General features: G+C 47.3%; 1 protein-coding gene across 5 annotated transcripts in view; it reads right to left on the reverse strand.

The window, feature by feature from the left end:
• The window catches only part of RFX2 (regulatory factor X2), a 705,663-nt gene that overhangs the window by 347,701 nt on the left and 344,959 nt on the right, over positions 1–13,003 (reverse strand). The gene's annotated exons all lie outside the window — the stretch shown is intronic.

The following is a 13,003-nucleotide window of genomic DNA, read 5'->3' on the forward strand; positions in this document are numbered from 1 at the left end:
TGTTTGCGGAATGTTATGGTTTTCTTATTGTGGTAAGGCGTGTGGGGGATGCCTTTGATCGTGCAGGAAGAGTCAATCCGGTAGTGGTCTGACCAGGGAATAAGGGTGCATTGAGGAGAGCTGGTTTGGATAAGTGAATTCGTAAAAATGACATCAAGTGTATGTCCAGCTTTATGTGTAGGATTAGATACATTTTGTCTAAATCCAAGCGCACTTAGGGCGGCCACGGTGGCTTCACTAGCTGGTGAAAGGGGTGAACGGTCAAAGTGTAGATTTAAGTCTCCTAAGATGATTGTAGGGATAGAAATGTCAATATATTTGGAGATGTATTCCGTTAGAGGTGAGGGGTTGTTTTCTAAAATGCTAGGGGGAGCATAGATTAGGCAGATTTGTAGTTCCTTGGACTTAAAGAGCCCAATTTCAAGCCTGTGAGGAGGTATGATAGATTGTAGAGTAAGGTTGAATTTCTTTTTTGCTGCAAGGAGGAGTCCACCTCCTTTCTTTTTACCTCTAGGAATGGAGAAGATATTGTATTCTTCCGTAGGTAATTGGTTTATTATTGCGGTGTCAGAGTTCTTTAGCCAGGTCTCTGTTATTGCACAGATGTCGGGGGATTCGTCAGTGAGGATATCATAGAGAAGGGAAGTCTTTTTAATTGTAGATTGTGCGTTTATGAGTAATATAGAAAAAGTCATCAGACCCAAGATTTGAGTGAGAGGGGATATCATGATGGGGATAAGCGTTTTGTGGGACGGCATATTGTATTTGTTAGTTATGGAATTGAATGAGAAGTTAGAATATTTGAGGATAGGAATGGGTTGGGGGTTCATGGTGAATGACTGAATGGAAATCTTTATGTGTGGCAGTTGATAGCTGTGAAAAAATGGGGTCTATTCTCATATACAATGTACCTTCCTAAAAGGGGTATATGAACATGGAGTTTGAAATCAGGTGAATAGAGCAGCTTGAGGAAGTTTTCGTGGAACTATTCAGTCAGGCAGGGGTTTGCAATTCAATTTGTTACAGAGGTGTCCTTCAGGGGTGCACCAAGGGGGCGCACCAAGGGGCTGGCCCCTTTGTCGCGCTCCTTCGGCGCGCGACGCCTGAGTGTATCGGGATTTAAATCCCCGCGGGCTAGATGCTGATTGGCTGCGTTGTGGTGGCCTCGTTTTGGTAGGGCTGTGACTTTGCGGCAGGCCGAGCAACGGGCTCGCGCTGAAGAATGGAGCAGCGGCGATTTAGCAGCTCACAGGCGGCGCTGAGACGGCTTGGGGTAAGAGACAATTGAAAGCCTTACCCCGGCAGGTCAAGGCGCCGATTGCGCAGGCTTTCCCCCCGGCTAGTCCAGCGAAGAGAGGATGTTCTTAGTGTTTGCAATATGTTCTTAGTGTTTGCAATGTAATTGGTACAAGGCTTCCAAGGGTTTGATCATCACTCCTGCACACCTAAAGCGCCCCTGGATCCTTGCCTGCAGATCCAGGTTGACTTTATTGAATTACCCCAATGCCAAACTTACAAGTATGTAGGAAGCAAAGTTTTGCAGCTTCTCAGCATCGTCAGAACTGATTTGCCCCCAGGCGCAGGTCACCTATTCAATTTCCAGATGGACTGTGATCTTTTCATCGTATTTTGAGGGGTATGGGAACAGGGATCAGGAAGAGAAGAAAAGGGCCCGTCCCTGCAACCAGGAACTTAATAGTAGTGACCCGACATCCAAAAGAAGCTGCAGAAGGCCGAAGGCTTTGAGGGCATGAGCCTCAGCCAGTTGAAAGCCATAGCAGACCGAATGTTTGGAAATAGAGAAGTGGAAGAGAAAAGAGAGAAGCAAGTACATATATGAAAGAGAAAGTGACTCTGTTAGCCGCCGCTCTCGAGGACACTCGGACTGGAAGGAGTCGAGACAATGGCGGACCGCGAAGAGGAGGGGGAACAAGGCCCCCTCTGAGAAAGAATCAGTGTGCGTACTGCAAAAATGAAGGCCATTGGAAGCGAGACTGCGAAGAATGGCAAGAGAAATACGGGAGCCCAGCAGCAAATACTGATGACAGAAATGGGCCTGCACTGCCGCAGAGGGGCCGAGGGGGTAGGAGATCGGACAACCCCCACTGGCAGATGGCGGTGAAGGCGACAAGGGAGCATACAGCCTGAAGGGACCAGGAGGGAAGAGTCCCCACTGACCCTCTGGTGGAAATCCACGTGGGAACACAACAAATCAGGGGCCTGTTGGACTCAGAGGCCCAACGATCTGTCATGACTGCACCAATCGGCCCTCTCGACGAAAGAGACTGTTTCTATAGTGGGTGCCTCAGATCAGGCATTCACTGCCTCTCTGCATAAAGAACGAACTATACAAGTAGGCAAGACCATGGTATCCCAGCAGTTTATCCACGTCCCTGATTGCCCAGTTCCCCTTATCGGACGGGACCTGCTGTGTAAACTACAGGCTACACTGAGATTTCAACCAACAGGGGAAGTTAAAGCCTCCTTCGGGGGTCATCCAGTGACGCTTATCCCCTCAGGGAGGAATGGAGATTACATACATGCCCCTCTGATACTCACTTTCTCAACCAGTCAATACCCAGAGGACACGCCCAATCATCGACAGAGACGGGATTTGATGTTAAGGGTACCCGAAGAATGGGTAGAAGTAAATCCTGGAGGATTAGCTGTGAACACCCCCGGTCTGGATCGAACTAAAGCAAGGCGCCCAAATAGTTAACTAACCCCAATACCCTGTGCCATATGCCGCCAGAAGCAGTAATCAGATCTGAGTCAGAAACACTCCTGAAACAGGGAGTCCTGGAAGCAATCGGATCTGTCTGGAAACGCTCCTGAAACAGGGAGCCCTGAAAGCAATCAGATTTGCAGGTTCCGCAGAATACAGGCTAGTCCAGGACCTAGGAAAGGTCAATAGCCTGGAAAAACTCCTGAAACAGGGAGTCCCCGGAAGAAATCAGCTCTGAGTCAGAAACACTCCGGAAACAGGGAGTCCTGAAAGCACCCAGATCTGAGCGGAACATGCCACTGTTGCCGGTAAAGAAACCAGGTCCCGCAGAACACAGGCCTGCCCTGGTCCCCAACCAGTATCCCCCATGGCTCAGATCCCAGCAAAAGCAAAGGGTTACAGTGTACTCGATCTAAAGGACGCCTTCTTCGCTATTCCCCTGGCGGAGGACCGCCAGCAATTCTTTGTCTTCACATGGAACTGACCTGGACACGTCTCCCACAAGGATTCCAGAACTCGCCGACCCTGTTCAGAGAACAACTGGCTAGAGACCTGAAGAGGTACCAGGTCGAGCAGGGCCCAGTTGTTCAATATGTCGACGACCTTTTAATCGCCCAGGAGACATATGAGGAATGTGAGACGGCGACAATCTCTCTCTCTTGCAACTTCTGGCCCGCCAGAGATATCGGGCCAGTCAGAAGAAAGCCCAGATTTGCGAAACCCGGGTCAAGTACCTGGGCTTCTACATCCACGAAGGAACACGAAGCCTGGGAACATCCCGAATCCAGGCCATCTGTGGCCAACCCACGCCTACCAACAAGAAGGAACTAAGAGCACTACTGGGGGCTGCAGGCTATTGCCGGATATGGATCTCAAACTTCGCCATCGTAGCCGAACTCCTATACCAGAAATTAAAAGGGCCAGAACGAGAATCACAAACCCTGCCATGGTACAAGCCGAAGCTGAGGGCCCTGGAGGAGCTGAAACAGACACTCACGACACCCCCAGCTCTAGGCCTACCAGACGAAACAAGACCCTTCAATCTTTTCATGGACGAGAAAAAAAGGCATGGCACTGGAAGTTCTGACACAGCTTGGTGGATGGAAGCTGTGCCCACCCGAACCGAGACAGCAAAAGAAGTTGTTTCCATCCTGTTGCACCATATCTTGCTTGGGGATGGCCTCCCCAGACAAATCAACTCGGATAACGGACCTGCCTTCGCCAGTGAAGTCACTCAACAGCTGAGCACACGATTACAACTGAATTGGAAGTTACACTGTGCCTGGCACACCACTGTCCACTCCCTTCCACTGAGAAAATTGCCCATTTAATCCTACTCTCTGTTTCCTGTCTTTTAGCCAGTTTGCAATCCACGAAAGGACATCGCCACCTATCCCATGACTTTTTACTTTTCCTAGAAGCCTCTCATGAGGAACTTTGTCAAACGCCTTCTGAAAATCCAAGTATACTATATCTACCGGTTCACCTTTATCCACATGTTTATTAACTCCTTCAAAAAAGTGAAGCAGATTTGTGAGGCAAGACTTGCCTCACAAAATGATATTTATGAGGGAAAGTACCGGTATTTCCCACATCAAACTGTGAAATGAGAGGAATGGAAAGGCTCGAACGAAGAACATATGAGTCTTATAAGGAAAGAGATTTAGGTTCCATTCCGTGACTAGTGAAAATAGAGGAGGCTTGATCAGTGGATAATCCAAGGTAAGCTGACTCAGAAGGGGTTTACCGTTAATCGGGTATCCCCACTCCCAAACAATACACCAATTGGAACAGAGGTGTACCTATGTGGAGGTACACCTCTGGGGAGCAGAATCCGAGGGAGCAAGAGAAGAGAGTGGTGTAGAAAAAAGAAAAAGGGGATTACCCTTTTGTATGCGTCATGTGGTAAATCATGACATGTTGAATGGTAGGATTTGTGTGTGGAAGGTTTTGTGACGCTACCAGTACCTGAGAACATCATCGAGTCTACAATTTGAGACTGACTTGTGAGAAGGCGAATTGGTTACTGGTGTGATAGATTGAGAAGTAAGGGAAGCATACTGGTCTCGGCTATGACGTGGGTCTGAGGAACAGTGAACCCCGTCCCGGTTCAACATTAGAAGAGTGCTGGCTATGAGAGGCAGCAGAAGAAACACATTTAAGAGGCCCTTGATGGAAGAAAGGCGTCTATGGGAACGCATTGGAAACATGTGTAGGGAGCAGAATCTGTGCACCGTATGGTTTGATTCGGACGCAGAGGGCAAGTTCAGTTGACCTCAGCATTAGAAGATCTTTCCCGTTACACATGTAATCAGAGACCATTCAAGAGGATGGAAACCTACATGGAGAAGGTCTGCTAATGCGTTCAGTAAATCTCTTAGATAAGTGGCCCGAGGATATATGGAGTGAGCAAGGGCCAAAGGTAGAGCTGTGCAGCTTCCTTGCAGAGCAGCTAAGAGGTTGTGCGTGCTTGTGTTGGAAAACACATTCTCCCTATGCTGTCTGTCTGTATGCACAAAGATTTGTTGCAGAGGCAGTATTGGAAGGCATAAGGGTATAACTCATGGCTACAAGCTCCAGGAAGTTCATGTGGAACTGTGTCAGGAGTGGAGCAGATGCATATTAGGTTGAGAATCTTTTAGGTCAAACGTTATTTATTTATTTATTTATTTAAAATCTTTTCTATACCGTCGTTAAGCTAGTTGCCGTCACAACGGTTCACAATAAGGCACATAATTTAAAACTTAAATGAGTTGAGTTATATTAAACAGGTGCCATCAAATACTGTAACAGTTTCATATTAAATAGTATTCAGTGGTTATGATAAGTCATGTCTACTTTAAGTATTTCAGCTGTAGGATAAATTAACACTTAAGTCTGGTCCTCTGTTGTTGCAAACTAATAGAGGTAAAGTAAAATAAAAATATACAAAAATAAAAATATACACACACACACCATTCGAGTAAGCTGATGTGTGTGTGTGGGAGTTCTTCGGACTGCATCATACAATTCCCTGGATTCTACTCTTCATTCCCTTTGTGGTATGCTTGCTTAAATAGCCATGTTTTTAAACTTTTTTTTAATGCTTTGATGTCTCTTTGTGTTCTGATTTCTAAAGGCATTGTGTTCCATATTATAGGTCCAGCCAGGGATAGGGCCCTATCCCTCACTTGAGTTAGTCTGGCTGTTTTTACTGAGGGAATAGTTAGTAGGGCTTTGTTTGCTGATCTCAAGTTTCTATTAGGGACGTGTACGTGAAGGGCTGTGTTCAGCGATTCTGCATTTTCGTCGTGTATTAATTTATGTATGGTGCAAAGAGTCTTGTATTGAATTATTTGTTCAATGGGTAGCCAGTGTAGTTCAATTAGGGTTTTGGTGATATGATCTCTTTTACTTTTACCAGTTAAAATTCTTGTGGCAGTGTTTTGTAATACCTGTAGTGGTCTTATCGTGGTGTGGGGTAATCCTAGTAGAAGGGCATTACAGTAATCAGTGCTTGAAAAAATTAATGCTTGTACTACTGACCGAAAGTCATTTGGTGTTAGTAGTGGTTTAAGCCTTCTGAGAGTCATAAGTTTGGTGTAACCTTCTCTTACTTTTAGAGATATATGTTATTTCATACTTAGTTCCATATCGATAATCACTCCAAGGTTTCGTATTTTCTCTGCTAGCTGTATTTTTTGGTTGTTATTGATTGTGATTGGGTTTTGAATAATTGTGATGTTTTTTCGTTCAAGATGTAGGAATTCTGTTTTCTCTATGTTAATAACTAATTCCATCTGGTTTAAGAGCTGTTTTATTATATCTAGATACATGTTGGCTAAGGTTAGTGTTTCCTCAATTGAGTCATTAATTGGAAGAATTAATTGAATATCGTCAGCATATATGTAGTGTGAGATGCCCAGACCAGCTAGCAGGTGGCATAACGGCAGCATGTATATCTTGAATAGTGTGGGGTAAATGCGAGCATGAGCAGAATCAGACTAGGTTTTGGTTCTAGATCTGCAATATGGATGAGGGACGAAAGCGGTTGAATAGCTTAGACCCACTGATAATGGAATTTCACTGAATCTAACCCATAGCAGTTTTGGATCTATGAGGAAAGTGCATAGTGAAAAAACCCCATGGCCCGACAATGAAGAATTGAGGGGCTGAGGTTATGGGAAAATGTGCACAGGGACATGTAAGAATTTATTAGAATGCCTGCACGTATGCTGGACAAGAAGGCTATTATGACTGTGGTGTCCAGAAGTGTTGTACAAGGGATTTATGGCAGTGACAGTAATCCCAGTTAGTAAATGTATAGTGAGTCATGAAGAAGTTAGAGCTCCTTGCGTGGAGTGACTGTGGTTATGCAGCTGTCCATGCAAGGAAAAGCGTGAATGATGTTGCACTCCGCAGAGAAACAGCATTCACCGATAGTGATTCAATGAATACCCCAGTTGCCGAAGCTGGTGCAACTGGCAGAGCTTGGGATTGTAATATTGTTGACTCACCATGAAGCACATAGAAAGATTAGAGGTAATGTACTTACTGCGATATGGAAGCATGGAAACGAGAGATACCATTTTAATGTGCCTTCTGAAGAAAGTTGGTATTTCTAAGGTCCAGGATGGGCGGAGAGTAACTACTTTCTGTTGAAAGAAAGAATAGTGTAATTAAAACTCCCCAAAACCCCTTCCCCCCTCTGCGCTTTGTAGCGTCTGGGGGAGTGTACCGGGAACCTTGGTACAAGGTGGGGTGGCCGCTCTGATATCCGGCCAGTTGGGAGACCAGGAGGTGTCCTACTGGAGGGGCTGATGAAATCTGGATATCATGTAACCTCCCACGGGAGCATGAGCGGTAAAGTCTTACCCACATTTCTGTGTGCTGTATAAGGAGACATTGAGACCTGTCGTCAGGCTTCGAGGTGGACTTAAACTTGAGACAGTATTTGCTGGATCTCGAGTTTAGCAGATCTGCGAATGCACCTGGAACTTTGGTTCTGAAGCAGGAACCAGAAGCCAGAGCATTAATCAGTACAGAGACTCGTTGCTGAAAAAGGGAGGATGCCCTGATGCAATCCCAAAGAAATGATAGAGAGGTTCTCTTGGTATTGTGGCTGACATAGCTGGCAAAGCGATATGTGACATTAATATGGTTCTTGGAAGGTTACATGACCTAGAACTTTTCAAACCATGTGGCTCAAATTAGAGAACACATCTCAATAGGAATGCCACAGAAGCGGGTACTTACCATCCGACGTGAATCGCCAAGGACGAGCCGGTAAAGATTGCTGGCTCCGTGGATTCCAGGAGTCATCGAGGGAGTAGACGCCTGTCTCAACTCTGATGCCTGGTATGGTGGCGCAAGTGTGGAGGAGACAGGCTGAGCGTGGCTGGCGCTACCACGGTAGTATTTTGTGGAGGGCCACAATCCCCCACCGATGTCGGTGGGGCACGCCTCGGGAACAGGGGAGCTGATTAACGAGCTCGTGAACCCGGTCCTCGTCGCAGCGGCTCAATGTCTCATGACGCCAGTGCAGAATTCTTCGGAACTCGTTCCGGTGTTTCTGGAGCACCAAGGACTGCCAAAACTGTGCGGAACAGTGCCGATGACAGTGGTGATGTTGTTCGGCCCGAGCATTGTCCAGCATTGAGGATGTGCTGGATGGAGTCGGTGGCGGACTGTCACCATGTCGGTGACGATGCATGCCACGGTGCTCGGCCCAGTCTTTCCCCAGCACCGAGATGGATGCCCTCGCTGTCTTGGATGGTGACTGCTGACGGACTGTCAGCATGCCTGCACTGCTCCTGGCACTATGTGGTGTCGTAGGCTAATACAAAGCTTTAATAAGAACCCAAAGCATGGAGCACTGTGTTTAGGCGAGGGCATTACGTGGCGGTGGTATGTCAGTATTGACGGTGTTGATGGCAGCCGAAGTGGCCTTGAGGGTATCGTCAAAAATATATATGAAAAAACGCCGATGACTCAGCCTGAGCAATGATGACAGAGACTGAGCATTGATGGCATCGGCGTAGGTATCTATGGGAACGATGTGGCATCGGAAAAATGATACTGGCATCGACGGAGTTGATGACCGCATCGATAGGAACGTCGAAGACACAGATAGAAACAACGTGGGCGTCGAGGGCATCGATGTATGGAGGCGGGCACTGACGGTATCGATTGGATCGACTCGGCACCAATGGCATGCATGTCATGGACATGGCCATCGATGGAATCGGCCCGGGCAATCGATGACATCGACCCTGGCAATCGATGGCCATTGATGGAATAGATCTGGCATCGATGCCCATCGATGGAAAGGACCTGGACATCGATGGCATCCATAAAATAAAGGATGGCATCGAGGGAAGTGACCCGGGTATCTGTGGCATCGACCCGAGCATGGATGGCAGCGAAGAGACAAGGTGTACATCGATGGCATCCACCCGGGCAATGATGGCACAGATGAAACCCAAGGAAAAATCAGTGCTATGGATGAAAAACATGGATGGCACTGATAGAAATGATGCAGGGACGATGGCATCAGAGTACCGCGGGGGAGGGGTACCGATGGCATCTAAGAATCCAGGAAAGTCTGAAGGGGGTACAGACGGTAGCAATGGAACATCAACTGCGCGAGGGTACTGAAGAATCGAAGGACCTGAATCTACAGGGGCCCTGGAGGAAACTGAAACCGTGGAAGTTCCTGTCCCACTAGCGCTAATAACCAGGCAGATTGTCACAGAGGGACACTCGCAGGCTGTGTGTGGCTAACTGAAAACATAGGGAGAGGGAAGGCCGCAATCGGTTGGCAGGCCAGTGAGGTGACAGGAACCAACCGAAAAACAGGGCATAGTACTCAGCGAGCATTGAATAAATGCAAAGGGAGACCCGTGCAGGGAAAAAGTGTTTGTGAAGTAAATGTTTAAGTGTTTCCATGCGGAAAAAGTGTTAGAATTTCTCACAGAGCTCCTAACCGCTATGCTTACTGCATAGCGGAAAAAAGAAGACTGAGGGAGACACCTTTGGCTCACAGGGATAATTGCAGGCTGAGCATGCTCAGTACACTCAGTGTGCCAGTGTCAGTCAAAGCTTTGTAGAAACTTTGACAGAAAAGTTTTCCATACAGGGCTCCAACCTGAGATGTCACCCATATGTGAGGACTACCATCCTGCTTGTCCTGTGAGAAAAAAGGTCATAGCTTTATAACTGTCACAACGAGAACTATTTTACTATTCATGACGGCAATTGTTTGGCCTTCCTTCCACCTTTCTTAACACATCTGGACTGTGCTTCTAAGATGGTATTTTTAAACAAAGTATTGGAACTATTCTTATACTTTTACCTTGCTTTCCCCCTTGTGCTTATCTATCTACACTATCATTTCGCTAGTGGACTATGCATTATCACACATGACCCTCAGCAACTCACCCATTGCGGCTCAATCGTTCTGCTCAGCTGTGCTAGTACCTTGAGCGCCAGTGTTAGGTCTGATGGGTGGCTTCTGATGAACTTCATTATAAGTCTCAGGGGCATCTCAGGGGGTTGTCTGTTGCAATCTTGGGTCTGTGAGGGAGGTGCTTCTGCACTGGGTGCACATTCGTATGTTGCTGAGACACTGTCCCCTGTCACAATAGCCCCAGTGTTACCATCACTGTGCGTATTAGCAATGCCCGAACAGTATTGTGACCCAGAGACCTGCATCGGCCAGTATCCCCAAGAGAAGTGTGGACTGAAGTACACCTCAATGTAGCTGTAATATGCAGAGTTTGCCCACTGTGGCTCCAGACTACAAGAGTTAACACCTGGGCTCCAACTGCTGGCTGGGAATAGGGGGCCTGTGACCATCCAGCTCCCTCCAGCTATGACACATTATCAGAGAAGGGGCCTACACACCATCAGAGGAGGGTCCCAAGGACCAGACCACGTGGGCACACTTGGTATGGATGATCCTGTCAGGCTTGCCAATGTGCTGTTCCTGGCTCCGGCGGCTGACTAGATGTGGCTGTCGCCTGTTGTCTGTCCTGAAATCTGCGGAAGCAGCTGCCCCTCTAGGAAGAACTAATTTGGCTGTGGATAATTTGTTGAAGCCTTGCAGTTGTGTGGCTGTTCACCCACAGAGGGTCCCAGATAGTGTGCGAGAAGTGCCCAGGGCCCCCCAATGTGGTCCTGCTGCAGGCCCTGCACTGGAATGCCTTGGCTGTGTGCCTGCCTGAAATCCTGCTGTGTATTTCTGAGCCAGCTGGACCACCACCCGCTTGGGTTGGCTACTTGTGTCAACTCGGTAGTGTTCCCCACGCTGTAAAGTGGGAAGTTCCTGTACCTGATATCCCCACCCTTGTGTGACCAGCCCCTCCTCGTGGCTTTTTCCTGCTTGTCCATTGGAGCAGTCCGAAATGTAACCGCAGAATGAAGATTGTGCATCTGCTACCCTTACTGCTCAATGGCTAATAGAAAATTATCATCAGGGAAACAGCAATACTCGGACCCTCCAACGTGCTGACCAGCAAACAAATTCGATATTGTTCGGTAAAAGATACTCTGAGTTACTGCTGTTCCTACTTCATTGCTCAGTAATTTCTACTGCCTCAGTCAAAACCTTTCCGATTACATACTCTGGAATCACTGTGTCGGGTCTGGCAGCCCACCATGCGACCCTCCTCAGCCAGGGCTGGCGATCATGGCCCTCTCATGTGCCTCTCTTTCCATGTAGATTGCACTGCCAACTGATAGAGCCTCCATACTGGCTTCCCAAGCAGCTGCAAGGTCCCGATGTTCTCCCTGGGAAGTGCTTCCTCCTGCACACTGCATGGCAAGATCCCAGAGATGGTAGGGGGATTGGGTTAAAGGCACTGTCCTGTCCTCTTGTCTAGGTTGGAGGCGTGAGGTCCAAAGCACGTTTGCAATTCCGGCTAAAGATTGAAAAGGCTGCCGTGATCAAATAGCTGGCTATAGTTTCAAAATGTTTCTGCGATCAAAGAGGAGCCAGACCACACGGGCAAAGGTATTTAAATGCCTACTGACATCACTGGTCTGCGACTACTCTGGTCATGTGGGCCCACAAAATCCTCCTCTCGCCTGACATCAGGGGGGGGGGGGGGGGGGAGAGGGAGCAAACATGCGGAGGACCTGGTTCTCCACAGGCAGTGTAAAAGGAAAGGGTGGACCCTGGTGTGCGGAGCCAGTTTATCCGTGAGCTCCAAGCACTAGGCAGGGGCCCACACACCTAGATACCAACAAGTTTTTTTTTCAGATTATAATGCAAGTGGAGAGAATATTACAAAATAAATGTAATTTTTCCTTTCTCAGAGCTGAAACAGAAACACTATAGTTGATTTGACTTTCAAGCTTCTGTAATATGAAACAGCAAGTTCATGCAATCATAAGATTTTGAATGTATGGTATTTTTTTCAAAGGTACTGCTGATGTAGCTGGAAAAGTACAAACACTACCATCCAAGGCAACACATTCCTGTTCTACCCTCCCTTCCCCCTGGACTGCAATCTTGAAGGGGCAACAAGCTCCAAGTTACTTGCCCCCTGTCCCCCACCACAGTGCAGAAGAAAGCTCCAGAGCCACATATCCCCCAAAAATAGAAGGCCCCCCTCCCTCTCCAGCACATCACCATCATTTCTCCCCTGCCCCCTCCAACCAAGGAAGCCCCACCTCAGCTCACAGCCGCAGCCAGCCATGCAATATGCAAAAATATAGCTTCCCTTTACTCCCAGCCCTCTCCCCTTGGATCTCCCTGAATCCTAATGAAGAAGGAACAATCTCTAGTTGCTCTTGCTCTGCCGGCACTGCAATCCAAAATGGCACTAGCTGACCTGAGGCACCCCTTTGTACTGTGGCAAAAGCTAGTATCCAAGTCAAAGATTTATTTTTTTATTATTTTTTATATATCGACATTCGATCTGAGATATCACTTCGGTTTACATTCAGGTACTGTAGGTATTAGCTCCAATGTTTTTTCTGGGCCAAGGGTGGAATCTAGCCTGGTGATGAAGAGGAGCAAAGTTATCTTAAGTTCAATTTCAGCTACAATCTAGGCAGATATGTAAAAATGCCTATGCGTCTCCCTCTCTCATTGCCTTAACTTCTGTATGCTTGATTTTACGAATACTAAACAAGCAAGGGGTTCAAGGTATTTCATACATTTTCACATGACTATCCATAATTTTTTCTTACAATTCTTCACCTCTGTTTTAATTACCGCTAGCTCCCTTCTCGAGGCCAAACAAATTTCAGAAGCTCACAGCTACAGCCTATGATAAGCTACTGGAAACTGTG

This window comes from Rhinatrema bivittatum, chromosome 8, assembly GCF_901001135.1.
Source record: "Rhinatrema bivittatum chromosome 8, aRhiBiv1.1, whole genome shotgun sequence".
NCBI classification, from domain to species: domain Eukaryota; kingdom Metazoa; phylum Chordata; class Amphibia; order Gymnophiona; family Rhinatrematidae; genus Rhinatrema; species Rhinatrema bivittatum.